Raw genomic sequence first — 13,523 nt, 5'->3', positions numbered from 1 at the left:
GGATAACATATATGTTAGAACTAGTTAAAATTTTTCAACAGAACAGTTTTCTGTCAGAAAATGTTTTCAAATCAACATGGGAACATGTTGATTTGACTAAATTTTTGACAGAAATTTCAAAACAATTTGAAATCAAAATAGAGTATTTATCAACTTTCTTGTTTGTAATGATTTTCTTGTTTTGTTCTGATTGCTTTGTTTCAACTTTTATTTTATTTAACTTTTCCCTATATTACAATACTATAATATTTAATATTTTAAATTATAATATTTTGACATTATCAACACAATATTTAATAAGGTTACTTTGATGTTTCTGACCTGAAATATTTCAAAATTTCTGCTTTTCCTATGAGTTTGTGATGGGGAAAAAAAATCTGAAATATTGGACTTTTCCACAGGACAGAAATTCCATTTTCAGACCAGCTCTTTAAGTATATTTTAGTTCCAGATGGAGGAAAGACAATAAAGAATCTCAATTACCTCCACCAGGAATCAGTGTTACCTATCTTTGAAGAATGATCAAGAATTCCTGCTCAATATTCAAGACCTTAGAAGAAACTTCCACTGAAGCCCTGTTTGTCACTGTTTTTCTAAGCAAGAACACATTTTTTATCATCATATGAGCTGGTCGGGTCTTTTCCTGTATTTTTCAAGCCCCAATGTTTTATTAACCAAACTCCTTGCTTTAGACTTGAGCTCATGTTCTCTGAGGAAGTACAAGTCGTAATTATGCAAGTCTTTCCTTCCCTGTCATAGGCAACATTCTCCGGGGAGATTTACAACCTTCACCTTTCAGATATGGGGATTAGTTGTTTAACTAGAGTAAAAATAATTCTGACATTGTAAATACTATCAGAATTGGAACAGCTCCTCCAGGAACTAGTCATTTGGAAGGACCTGGGACTTTATTCTTGTATTGTGGGTTTTTTTTTTGGTGTGTGTGTGTAACACATTGGTTCTACAGTGATTCCTGAGACAGGAATTAATTGGATGTTGTTTAGTTTCAGAAGCCAGACACTTTATATGTGATTTGTTTTACCTAACTGCATTAGTAAGAATCAAACTAACTTTCAGTCAGACCTAAGAAATACTATACAATAACCCTGCACAAATTATAAGAATTTGGAGAGATTTTAATAAGAGATTATATTCTTTCACAGCAATGGAGTACTGATCTCCAAAAATGCAATCAGCAAACCTATAAACAGACATTCTGTAAGTTAACTTCCATATGAAGTCCTAATGCGGTGGTTTCATTTTCTAGCCAAAGAGTTCAACATTTGGGATACTCAGTCTGTCTCAATTCCATATGGGCCAAATTCTGACTAATGTGGAGGAAATGGTATTGCCCTTCCCCCCCATTCCTCTAAACATATATGAGCCAAACGCAGTAGCAGGGCCTGACGTCAGAGGGAGTCTTTCTATTGACAATAGTGTGCTCTGGATTAGGCCCCTAATGCATATGATTGACAACAGTCCTGTGCACAACTCCTGGCTTCACATATTCTATTTGAGCCAAGAGTAGGGCTAAAACATGGGAGCGGGGTGTGTGTGTGTGTGTGCGAAGGCTATGCAATAGGTTTGGTTCAGACAGGTATTGTTTATACAGGTATAATACTTCTAATAACCAGGTGCCTCTGTCCCATGCATCAACTTTGTCACTTTTCATTGAGGTAATAATAAGGACCTTTTTTCATACCAGATACAGATTTGTTCAGTGCTTTTATGTCCCAGGGTTGTGCTCATACCTAGACAGAATTTGTTAAAAAATACACAAATGCCCCTTATAAAAAATTAAATTAAATGTAAACTCCAGAAATAAACTGCATATGGGGAGCCAAATCTTCAGACGTCAGCACCTAAGTTAGAGCTAGTGATTCTTCCTTCATGTGCTTGCACCATCAATTTGGTGTCTGAAATGGAAAAACACCTAAGTACCCATAGCAAGTATTTCAGTGGACAAGTGCAGAATTAATCTCAGAGTATTTTTCTACAATCTCAATCTTTTACTGTGTGTGTGTGTGTGTGTGTGTGTGTGTGTGTGTTTAACTCATGTAAGTGGCATCATTTATAAAAAATTGAGTTATTAAAAAAGACAAACTATCAAAAAGCAAATATATGTCCCATGTAAAATAGGTGATGACAGTATGATGTGCGATATTTCTATTGCCATATATTTGGCAAGACTTGGATAACTCATATTTAGCCAAAATATATATAAATAAAAATTTGCTAGTACTCCACACTATCACATATTTTGTATGTATATTTCCTCTCATTATCTATAGAGCAGACAAACCCTTACCTGAATTCTAGTTAATCACAGATCAGCAGTAATGTCCCTCAAGTTGTACAGCCTTTTTAAAACTGGACAGGTAATCGTGATTTGTCATCTTCATTGCTTTCTGGGGCCATCTAATTTCTCTTCACTGCCTTCCACAGCCCTCTTAGCTGGCTGGTCCATCTGGAGTTTGCTGGCTGCTCTTCACTGAGCTCTGGGAAGGAGACCCAGAACAGTTTACAGCTGCCAGAACATCTGGAGTCCACTGGCTTCTCTTGGTTAGGGACCCAGAGCACAGTCTTTTTACAGCTGTGCAGCTGGCTTCCCCCTTCATCTGAAACTGTGTTTATCCAAAGGTTTCATACTTTGCCAGAGACCTCTGGATTCATGGGTTATACTGTGCATGTATGTATGCTCTTCTTTATTGCAAAACCTAGTGTACATTTCAATCATTATATACACTGACTTTATGCTGCATTTATAGATGTCACTAACTCTCCCTTATATGAGTGACAATCCTGTGCTGCAGTAGCTAATGTAGGCCAAAGAGGAAAGGCAGAGAGAGTATAAAAACAAACAAAAACAATAAGTCCTGATTCTACAATTGGATCCACGTGGGTGGACATCTGTCTCTGTGGAGCTTCATTGTAGCATCAGGGCCTATTTGGAATAAACAAAATACAGGGTGGTGTGGCAGGCTACATCTAGTGGAGGGAGGGTTTGCCCATTGTTTGAGAAGCCCTGCAAAACTCACTCATTGCTCTGCTGCATGTGTAAAATGAGGTCAGTCCAAGCTCCTTGCAGTAAAATGCAGACAATACCCTACATCATCAAATATCCTTTCTTATCTCTGGGCTGCATTCTGCCCTGGGATGCATGCAGGGCCCCCGCTAATTACAATGGGGGCTGCACATGTGCTTTAGAGGGCAGAATTGGCTTTATTTACAGAGTGTGGGAAAGCAGCAGTATATCCATGGATCAGCAATTACAAGTTTTACTTTTAGGAGTAGAGAGGTGACCCCAAAATCTGAAACTAATGGAAACAAATTCATGTAATTACAAAGCCTCATGTTTCATACTTCCTGACAAGTCTTAATGCCAGCCAGGATGCACTTTACATAGATTACCAGATTTCTTTCAGGGCCAAATCCTGCTCTCAGAGCATAGCACAAGCAACCAGATATGAACTGGAATTTCTACAGTCCGTCAGTTGGCTTACCCCAGGCTACAGAGTAGCATTGAGCCCCTCTGGACTATTACTCATCCTCAGAGCTGCAGCACTTCTCCGTCTTTGAGCCACTGGGCAGAAACACAGATCTGTCACCTCTTTCTGCACAGCCAAGCCATAAGTCACCTGATTCTGCTGTGTCCAAGATGGGAAAGAGGCAGGACCTGCCCCTAAAAGCAAGTAGTGATCTACTATGAAAGCAGAATTAAGAATGAACATTGATATGTTGCTGGCTGAATTCTAATGCACCATATGTGTTGTCCGAATAAAGAGCCAAGCAATCATGAATGATTACATTTGGTCCAGAAAGAAGATGTTATGAGCAATCAATACTCAATTTATAGTGTTCCAACTCCAGGCCAGACAGACATAAGTAAAATATATAATAAATGTGCATTTAGATGTCGTTAATAGTGCAACTTAATATCCCATGTAAGTACAATATTATATAGCCTTATATTGCTCTTACCATGAGGAATAATTTATAGGTAAAGAAACAGAGCTTAAAACTAAGAGACTGTGTTTTTAAATAACCTACCTGAAATGCATACTTACTTACCTTTTATTCTCCTGCTATGTGTGCACTGAGTTGGTCCAGGGAGTTCTATGAGGTAAGAAATTCCTGTCCAACAAAAGTTCCTTTTCTAAAAAAATGAACATAATGGAAAAGGCGAACAACTTACCAGGCAGCTGAAAAAGGAGCTGACTGTGTAGAGAATTTCACACCTAATGGCTTTTGGTCAGTAAAATATATAAACAAAATGTAATTTTCTATGCAATAATAAAGGGTCACACAAAATATTATGTTTTAGAAAACCATGCAAAGAGTATATTGCTCACTAAGTCCTTAATTCTGAAAACACTTCCTAGCATGAGTAACTTTACCTACCTTATAAGTAAAGTTACTCTGGTGCACAAGTGTTTGTGGGATTGGGGCCTAAGAGACAGTTTCCTTTTGAAACAGTTTGTGTAACAGTAACAAGAGGAAGATAAATTACTTTGAATGGTAGCAATTAGAGAAAAGAGGAGTGTGATGAATTTACCATGTGGAAAACATCTTATATTTGTTTATAGTCATTAAACTTAGCTTTAATGACACTACACTGATTTCAGAAAGAAACAGTTTATTTGATGAATAGAAACAAGCTGATCAACAGTAAGTACTTCCCATACACATGATAATAATGTTATGATCTCTAAATACCTTGGTACTTCACACTTTTACTAGACATTAAATTACAATGACTGTCTAATACATGCCCACTGGTAATTTCTAAGGATTCCTTAGTTTCATATCAATGTCCTTAACCACATATCAATATCACAATCCAGAACATGCCACTCACTTGAGGAAATTATTACATGAAGCACTATCAAATGAGGGGTTAAGGTAAATAGAGAATACTGACCCATTGTTGCAGAACATCACATTCAAACATCACTCTACACAAAAAAACAAAAAACAACCCTCCCCCCCCCACACACATTGCAGATATAGTTTGTGTCAACACATCTGAGGTCTTTTCATAAACACTGTTGAAAAAGGAAATTTAAACCCACTTTCAAATGAAAGTCAATGTGCAGTTATGTGCATACTAGATACACAAAAATCATTAAATACAAAATTCATACTGTACATTTAAATGAAAGAAAGATTGTGCAGTACAAGCCTGATTCCACACTAAAATAATAATTATTTATCTTAAATGTTAGCCAAAAGTTGATTTAATTTCTTACATTTAGAAGGGAGTGGGGGAACTACCAAACATTGCTGAAATAAAATATTTTCCCAACATCACAGTGTTTATTGTAAACCCCGAGAGTCTATTTCAGTATATGAAAAGATTTTTCTCCAAACATCATAGATATCACATGAAATGAAAAAAACCAAATGTTAGACAAAAATTTTTTTCTTTAGGGGCTAACTCATAGCCCCTGATAAAAGTTTAGATCAATACTCTTACAATATGAATGGAGCAAAAAGTGCTCCTAAAATAATGTCTGTGACAAAATTGGCACATACATATAAATATTTAACTATACAGTTTTGTTTTTATGACCCTATTTTCACCTAGTTTATTTCCTACTTCAAGTATTCAGTTGCAGAGTTAAGGTAAAGACCTGATTGTAAGAGACACAGACAGTTGTCCCTTACTATGACAACAAGTTCATCACAAGAAACTAGTTCTGTTGTCTGAGTTTGCAAGTGCAACATTTGTCATATGTGCTAAATAAACTCCCAAGAGCTTTGCTGTTTTGAAAACAAAGATCTAAAATTCCATTGATAGTTAAAGGACAAACTTTTTAAACATGAATGAATTTGGATCACCTATGCTATACTAATTCTATACATTTTACTCTATTTACTGAGATGAAACATCAAGAAGGACTCCTGCTTGACTTAGTTGCTCTTTATTTGCACCAAAAATGATGGTACAATAAAATACTGTTTTCTACACAGCAATCATTTTAAAGGGGTTAATATAGGTATGGCTCACATAGGATGTTACTTCAGGGATAATTGCACCAACAATTTCAAAAAATAATATTTTTCTAAATTCAGTGCAAGACTTTCGGAATAACCACTTTAGAATCCTTTTTTTTTTTTACAGCAGCAAAGAAAAACTACTAAGAATTAAGGCCACCCATGCTTAAATTCATTGTTTGTCCTTTAATAATGCAAATATTCAATTGCCACTCACGTCAGTATAGAAGTACTTCTTCCATTGACAAAAAGAGAGATGCATCAGTAAAACAGCTGAACATTTGCACATGTTTGCCAGACTGACTGAAAATGGTTATGAAGTTGTAAGGATCCTCTCTTTGAGGAAGTGGTAGAGCTTTAACTCTCATTTGTGTCTCATCACTACATTAGAATGACTTCAGATTTTTTCTTTTTCCTGGCATGTGCTTTAAATTATTCATCTTTATTTGAAATTCTTTGTTGATACAGACAGCTTTTAATTTCTCCTCATTCATTGATATTTTCTTGTTTAACATCAAAAATTCATTGGGATCCATCATGGAGGCTGTTTGTTCACTACAGAAAACAATGACAAATGGTCCTTCATTTTTAGGAGGCCTAATGCATATACTGTATTCATAGCATTCTTATCTTGATATATTTATGAGTCCCAGCTTTTATTAATACATACCTATATGCATTTGGATGATAAAAGGTTGATCCACTCCAGTATATGTGTGCATGTATACACATATGTACATATACATACCTCAAGCTTTTACCATCCACTAATATATAAATGTGGTATGTAAATTATTGATGATCAATTTAGATGTCCCATGCATTGTCAGAGACACACACCATATTTTCATAAGGCTAATCCTTGCCAACAGCAAGTAGTACCAAAAATTGATTTCATTTCCAACCTGGCCCAGAGCTTAATACTCGTTACACTATCAAAATGTGATTATTTGAGTAACAGTAGATATAAGAAAACAGAGGAGGGTAAAGGCTTAGTTTTTACTTTTCTGAAAAGCCCACTTCTAACTGGGGGTGAGATTAATGCAGACTCCATTATATAACAGTGTACTAATACCTCTTTGACAATCTAGTCCACTTTAGAAGTGTTACTGTAGAATACGCTAGGCAGAATCAGCAGATGAAGATACTGCACCTAACAGAACCTGAATTACACATTAAAAATCAATACCAATTTATCAAAATTGGTTAAAAGAATCCATTTAACTGAACTTCATTAAATAATAATATTCTGAACACAAGACCCATTAAAGGTGGAAATGAAGTTCTTGTAATTTCTGATTGAGTCCCCTTCATTATTTTCCAGAGTATCTGACTTCATAATGACTACAAGAAATAATGGAGAAGACACCAATTTATGCAGCATTTCATCTGTTAACAACCTCAGCATTCATCTTCTGTTTCTATGATCTGCTCCAGGATGTCATGGTTATGTTTGGAGATCCACTGCAATAGATTATCAGCTTAATTCTGCAGTGCTGCATTTTTTCCTCCTCTTTCTCCAGCTCCTCTGGCAACTGTAACAACACAATAAACCATTCCAATTATTAAAATGCTTGGCAGGTACAAATAGTGCCAGTTCTTACCCAGTCAAGGCTCTCATGGAAGTAAGAAGAAATTTTGCCTACATAGGGAGAGAGTCAGAACTTTCAGATTTGAACCTATTATATTTATAGAGTGCCAATCATCCTAGTACCTAGGCCCATGTTTATTTCTTCTACAGTTTACTTGTACAGCAAGATCTAAAAGAATGAGGCTGCTTTTAAATTCCAAAGATGTTAGATACCACTAGATATTGTGATTTTTTTCCATGTTAAATATATTTACATGTCTTATGCAAATAGACAGGATCTTAGGAGCGGAAATGCTGCAGTTGCTGACAAACCTAAAGGTCTTTATTTTGAAAGAAGGCATGCTCCTTTCATTTGTCTGCAAGCAGAAAAGCAATTACTGTCTGAAATAAGAGCCTGGTGCTGCTGCCCCCCCCCAAGAGGTGCTGAGGGCTCTTAATTTCCAATGAATTCCATGGCAGGTGAGGGTATTCAGTACCTCACAGGACCTTCCAGAATTGAGAGTGCTGAAAACAACGAAACATTTTACCAGTATATTTTAAGGTAAGTTCATTTCAATTTTCTAGAAAGTAGATTGAGGTTTTTTTTAGAAATGCAAATCTCAGATTTATAAAAGGTTAAAATATACAAATGTTCCCTATGACCATTTTTGTCCTGTAGCCACTTACCCACAAGCATTGTACTTACTGGTATGAGTAGTGTTATTGAAGTCAATGGGATTTCTGAAAAATAGTATGCACTATGGGCCAGAGTCACAACCCTAGGAAGTTAGTGGAAAGACTCTTATTGCCTTCAATGGGCTTTGGACCAGGCACAAAATCTGGTAGTAAGTAAGTATATGCAGGGTCAGATCCAACTCACGGTAATGGCAACAGAACTCAAGTAACAATAAAATGCCTAACAGCCTTGAATACAGTGCAGTCAAACAGTCTTATTCAGTACATGTATATGTCGGGGGGGGGGGGGGGAACCAAACACTTCCCTTGCAGTGCATGTGCACATTAATTTATTGAGTTTGTGAATAAAAAAGGACAAATGCATTTACCTACTAGGATTCTCAATTGTTGGTCTCACATTCATGTAACTGACAAGTTTCCAAAATGTTTGTTTAAAAATGGTATAAAATATATTATTGCATTAAACAAATCATCCTTCTGTTCTTGGTACTGTTAAAAGACTATGATGAAGTTGTTTTGTAAATAGAATTATTTGGCTAAAATGGCTTTTTATTTTTAAAAGATAACACTTTATCAGTGTGGTTTTTCTGAAAGTGCAGCTCCACACTGTTTAAGTGCTGTGGACAAACAAACATGCAAAGAATTTGAAATCTGTATTTACAGGTACACGTCTGTGTGGTGGCTGCATATATTTATAGTCAGATGAACTATCAATCTTCCTACAAGAACTCGGTGCAATTCTTTTGGTTAAAACACTTAGGACCTGATCCAAAGTCCATCCAAGTCAGAGGAAAGATTCCCGCTGACTTAAATGGGCTTTGGATCAGGCCATTGAATAGGACAAAAATGACTTCTGCAGAGCTGGAAAGCAAGGGAGTTCCTAAAGTAGATCATGTTACTAGTTCTGGCACATAAAATCTTTGCAAACTTTTTATGAAAACTGTAAGTCAGAGCACGTGTTACATTTTGTGAACTGTGCATAGTTCCCATTCTTTTGGGTACCGAGGATTTTTTAATCATCCAAAGAGATATATAGATACAGGAAAAACCCATGGAAATTAACGAGAAGTGTACCTTCCTGCAAGTATTAGAAGAAAAAATGTCTACATCATTTTTTTAACAGGTTGGGAAATGAACAAAACAATCACAGTGATTGTTTTATCACAATCTTCTATATATCTTGATATTTTACAAGCTAAAGCACCTTTGCAATTAACACTCATTTATGCTGTTAAAAGTAAAGAACTCAGATCAAACAATGCTAGTCTGAGGAAGAGCAATAACATGCAAAATACAATCTCTCTGAAGTCCATTTTCCTACTTTTCATTTAGGGTTAGACATACAATAACAGAACTCCTGGATAAAACTCCACCCACTTAATCAACCAATCCATTCTTCAGGAAATTATATTATTGGAAGTACATGAAAAACCTGTTCACCACAAGTGGGAAGTGCACAATATTTTTCAAATAAGTCAAATAAATATATAAAAGGATATTGCTGTCAAACACCTACAAGGTCTGAGTAAATATAATTTATATTTGTGTTTCTTCAGTGCAGTACACAGCATTAGTCACTGACAAAAAGACAAACCTAAGATTTGGCTAGATATATTGGACCTGATATTCAGAAGTGCTGAACACCCACAACTCCAAGTGATAGCAATGGAAGCTACAGGTGCTCAGCACCTTTGAATGTCAGTTAGATATCACTGAATGAAAATTGCACAGGGATCTGAAGATATAAAAAGTGTGATTGCTCATAATGTATGTTCAGAATATTTTTCTTTTGGATAAAGACACCTGCCTGATTACTAGTTTCTGCCTCCAGTCCTTTCTTTTCAGTGGTTATTTGCAGAAACAAGCTGGGGGAGAGAGAGGTTAAACACAAAGGGGTTAAAGGGAAAACTGTTTAATAACGGTAGTAAAATGCAGGCTATTTTTGACATCTGGGTTAATGTCCATTATGTTCCATATGCTTTCCAAATGTTTGCAACAAGCACCCACATACAAAAACAGATACTCATTCACATAGCCTTAAATTGCCCTCTTCTAACCTGTTACACATTCTACCAGCATAAAAGGCCAACAACTGATATGGTCATTAGTGAGAGAGAGAGAGAGAAAATAGCCAGTTACTGTTAGGAAATTGGTATCTAACCAAATGGTGGTACTACAAAGCTATCATTAATGAAAATCCAGTAGGGCCATTTCTGCTCCTTAACAATCTATTAGAAGACATCTGCATTATGACTTAACATCTTTAAAAATGTTGTCAGAATGAATTCCTTGTATTCCTAGTGAAGATTTATTTATTATTATGATCAAAGTACTAACAAATTATGTTAAATAATTTAATTTTCTTGGTCTAAGCAACTAGCCAAAACAGTAATAATTCAAAAATAGGATTAGAGACCATTGGTACTAGCAGTTTTAAAACTGTGCTATGGAATGCCACATTATAATCTGAATGCAACTGCGATCCAAATGCATTCGTAAGTATTTGTGGTCAATCCCAAACTATGAAATATTGAGATGGGTAATGAAAAGTGGCATGGAATTCTATTCCTGATTCTGCCACTGACTCACCGTCTGACCTTGGGGCTTTCTATGCCTTAAACCCCTTACATCGGAAGGTAAATAACACAGAACTACCTCACAAGGAGTTGTAAGGCTTAATATCTGAAATGTGCTTCAAGATTCTTGGATGGGTGCTAAATATTATTATTTTTCAGTCTCTGTATTTGATTAAAACTATACACCATAATAAAAGATTACTTTCATATACGGAATTACAAGTAAAAAGGGAGTATGTGGTTTGTTCAGCTACTTGTAACTGTCAGTATTAGCATGTATTACAGAATAGGTGGTTCCCCAGGTCTTCAGTGACAAGTACCATGTGGGCATAACAGAAAGACCGCAGATGGATTCAGCTGCTGGATTCAGCTAAGAATATGTTCATGACTTCAGTGCAATCCTGCAGTTTAGATCAATGAGAATCTTGTGGACTGTTTTTCCCCTTCCTCTCAAGTGCAGATGCAAACATGCTCAAAATTTAGAAACTTGAAATTCAACACTAGGAACAACATTGGATGCTTTTTTTATGCAAATCTAATAGAAATGTGCTCCACTATAATTTTTATTATATTAATACATTATTGAACACAATAGGCTACCTACAATTTGAACTCCTCTGTCACTGCAACCTGAGGACTTGTATTATTCCTGTAACTTTTTGACTGCCAAATTGTTGGGAGGGGACAGATCCACAAAGAAAATTTTGAATGAATAAAGATCCGTCTGTTTCTAAATGAGTATAGCATTCTGTCAAACACTGCTATATGGATTTAAAAGTCTCTAGCAAAAAAGGGCCAAACCAGGAGAAATAATTAAAATATAAATTTTTATCCAACCTGAAATAGAAAACTTGCAATACTGAGATGCCAAAGACACCTAAGACACTTGCTGAGTTAAGTGAAAAGGTAAAATCTAGTTTGAATTTATAGCATTCCTTCAGTGTCCCTCTAGGAGTTTGGCTTTATGCCAGTGTTCCTTGTTAAAAATTTGTTAAACGTGTTTGGCATTAATGCAAACACAAAGTACTCATTTGTTACAAATTCTATTGGAATGCATTCATTTAAGGCAATGAAGTAGTTACCAGAAAAGAAAAAATGTTCATTAAGTACATTTTAAAAATACAATGATGTATGCAGTGCATAACTATGGCGCCCCAGTGGCTATATAAATATCTGACAGAATAACCACAAGTTTTGTTTGGTTTGAAATTGGACTCTTTTAAACATAACTGATAGAACAAAAACAGTTTTTGTTTGTTGTCAAAACTGATGTTAGTTTTTCTTGTTTAGAACTAGTTACAATAACCAAAGTTTTGGCATACAATTTCTTATATCTCAAATCAATAAAACATACAGGTTAAAATAATGCAGAAGGAAGACTCTTGCATCAAATTGTAAATTGAGCACTGCATATTCTATCCAGAAAACACTGAATCCAGAAAACAAAACACCCTGCTTTCAGGAGAGCAAATTTTAGTCATTCTTAAAAATTCCACTTAGAGGAAATGACACCTGTTAGTTTTGCAATTGTCTGACAACATTTGGGTACATGTAGGCAAAAAGTGCACTGCTTAATCATAGTACAGCAAGAATAAAACAAACATCCCAAACCCTGTTTAAACAATTTAAATCTTAATAACGTTCCTTCTTCTTCATGGTAACATGAAATATTCCTGAATAATGATAATTTCTTAGAAGAGGCCATTTTGAAGTTTTTTTCCTAGACGTTAGAGACTATCATTAAATTGTTAAAACAGAATAATTCTTCCTCTTACTATACATTGCGTTACAGATTATTCACGGTAAATTTTAAAATAGTAAAAGTATGAGATAAACTAGCCTTTTTTGAAGATTCCAAATAAAAGTGGATAAAGTGAAGTAAGACAATGCAGGTATAAATATTTAGTGATTCGCAATAATCATCTATAAAACAAATATTTTTAAAGAAAGGACTTTGTTCATTTCCTGGAAGGGTAATTCAGAAATGATCACATTTTGTTATTTATGTTTTAAATTCTTTACACAATAAAGTTAATCTGTACAAAAAGATCTAGAGCTGATTGAATTCCTGCATGGATCTGATGAATTTTCCAGATTGCTATAATGCCAGAATTGTCAAATTACCCTAACAGCTTTCTTTGACAGGGTTGTGGATGGAGGGAAGTGATAGATGTGGTATATATCTTGACTTTAGTACAGCTTTAGATACTGTCTCACATGACCTTCTCACAAACAAACTAAGGACATACAACCTAGATGGAGCTATTATAAAGTGGTTGCATAACTGGTTGGAAAACTGTTTTGAGAAAATAGTTATCAGTGGTTCACAGTCAAGCTTGAAGGGCATATCAAGTGAGGTCCTGCAGGGACCAGTTGTGTTCAATATCTTCATCAATGATTTAGATAATGGCATAGACAGTACACTTATAAAGTTTTTGGACAATACCAAGCTGGGTGGGGTTGCAAGTGCTTTGGAGGATAGGATTAAAATTCAAAAAGATCTGCACAAACTGGAGAAATGGTCTGAAGTAAATAGGATGAAATTCAATAAGGACAAATGCAAAGTACTCCACTTAGGAAGGACAATCAGTTGCACACATACAAAATGGGAAATGACTGCCTAGGAAGGAGTACTGCAGAAAGGGATCTGGGGGTCATAGTGGATCACAAGCTAAATATGAGTC

The 13,523-nt window shown here is 35.5% G+C and overlaps 1 protein-coding gene across 5 annotated transcripts in view; it reads right to left on the bottom strand.

Annotated features, from left to right (window-relative positions):
- Window positions 1-4,647: 4,647 nt before the first annotated feature.
- Window positions 4,648-13,523, bottom strand: part of ERC2 (ELKS/RAB6-interacting/CAST family member 2) — an 840,163-nt gene continuing 831,287 nt past the window's right edge. For all 5 annotated transcript variants that reach the window (XR_004646570.1, XR_004646571.1, XR_004646572.1 and 2 more), the window contains one exon: window positions 4,648-7,532. The gene's annotated coding sequence lies outside the window, so the exon portion shown is untranslated. The remainder of the gene's footprint in view (window positions 7,533-13,523) is intronic.

The sequence above is a fragment of the Trachemys scripta genome, chromosome 7 (assembly GCF_013100865.1).
Source record: "Trachemys scripta elegans isolate TJP31775 chromosome 7, CAS_Tse_1.0, whole genome shotgun sequence".
NCBI lineage: Eukaryota > Metazoa > Chordata > Testudines > Emydidae > Trachemys > Trachemys scripta.
Note: the sequence above shows the minus strand (reverse complement) of the source record. Positions and strands in the feature narration are given on the sequence as shown.